The sequence below is a fragment of the Macadamia integrifolia genome, chromosome 5, assembly GCF_013358625.1.
Source record: "Macadamia integrifolia cultivar HAES 741 chromosome 5, SCU_Mint_v3, whole genome shotgun sequence".
Lineage (NCBI taxonomy): Eukaryota > Viridiplantae > Streptophyta > Magnoliopsida > Proteales > Proteaceae > Macadamia > Macadamia integrifolia.
In genome coordinates, this window is record NC_056561.1 from 46,107,458 (window position 1) to 46,109,281 (window position 1,824).

The window sequence follows — 1,824 nt, forward strand, 5'->3', positions numbered from 1 at the left end:
AAAATTTCCGACTTGCTCGGTGCTCTTTCTCTCTCTCTTTCGCTTCTCTCACCAAAGGGCCAAAGGAACATGGATCTGCCGCAGCCGTTGCCGAGGTTGAAGAAAGCTCAGAGGGAGGGGGAGAGAGAGAGGAACCGCAGCTGCTGCCAAGGTCGAAGAAAGCTCAGAGGGAGGGGGAGAGAGAGAGGAACAGCAAAAACCAAAAAAAAAAAAGAAGAAGAAGAGAACTGAGCTCAACCTGGATAGTGGCAGCTGAAAATTTCTGACTTGTTCGGTGCTCTCTCTCTCTCTCTCTCTCTCTCTCTCTCTCTCTCTCTCTCTCTCTCTCTCTCTCTCTCTCTCTCTCTCTCTCTCTGTTGCTTCTCTCACCAAAGGGCCAAAGGAACGGCGATTACAATGATGGTAGAACAGTCGATGGAGAGGAATAGCAAAAATCAGGAAAAAAGAAAGAACTAAGATGCCGCAAGGAGGGAGAGAGGGAGTAACAGAAAAAACAAAAAAAAAAAAAAAAAGAGTGTAGTTGTTGCCGGAGTCAGAGCTGGTGAAGGGGAAGGAAGACCGTGGAGCGGCAGTATTGAGCAAGTTTTGTAAGACAAAAATTACAAACGGATGAGATCTTTTATCTTTCATCTGATGGCCACTATTCGTTAGCATACCTAATTCTTAGGTACTGTGCTAGCATACCTATCCCTCTCCCATTTTGTTAACTTGTTGGACTGTTTGGATTGAATTGTTAGGCCTTTCGATTATTTGATAGAAAATTTATAATAGTCGGAAGGTTTGCCCAATTATACTACAATGGGGTGACAAACTTGAAAGAAAAGACACAGCTGATCTAGAATTAGGTGTTATTTCATGGATCGAGATTTCCATCAGGCATAACTTTCCATTCACTAAAGTGGGTTCAGAATTACGTGGGGGGAATATCAAAAGGGAATTTAAGGAACATACCAAACACGAGAAAAACTTACTCCTTATTTCATTGCTGGGTGAGAATGAATTGTCTCAATCAGCAAAATAGTGCAATCTACAACACATAATAAAAATGGAAGATGCTTGTTTTATCTAAATAAAGATTTCTTGTATTCAACAATAAGTTAGGGAAAAAAATGTTTCTAAAATAACTTCCTTGTAAAGTACCAAAGATGTGCTGAGCTGGAGACAGAAGCAACTTGCTATCTTTTGACAAATATAGAGCATTTATTTGAACTTAACTTTAGCAACAAACAACGTACATTACGGGGATGAACTTCTGGTACAGTGGCATGTAGCTAGACAATTGGCTTCAAGCATAAGCCCAAGGATGGTCGAAGGTTCAACCACTTTTTTGATATAATAGCTATGTATGTAGGTTATTAGTTCGTAATAAGTGTGGCTTGATGGAGTTTTTTGTTGGCCCCACATAGGTTTTCTATTTACCCCGTGTGGGTCTTGAACCCAAAAATAAATAAATAAAACACGCTCACATTTCATATATATATATATATATATTTTTTTTATTATTATTAGGTTCACTAAAGAAGGAAGGAGGGTGAAAAGAACAACTAAGAGACTCAAACTCAATGCCTCATAGCGAGTGTGAGCTTTGCACACGCAATCCAACCCCCCCCCCCCTTTTTCTTAGCATTTATATCTTTGGGAGAAATATGGTTGACTGCATCCCATGTAATACTAAAATTTGTATGGATATGTAGATTCTAAGGTTCTTCGTCTCATGTCAAGTTTCAAACCTAGTTTGAGTTGATCACACGGGAAGAAAAAAAAAAAATCAATTACTACCAAAAAGATGGTTGAGACTAAATAAGGTGTATAGATGGTTGAGAC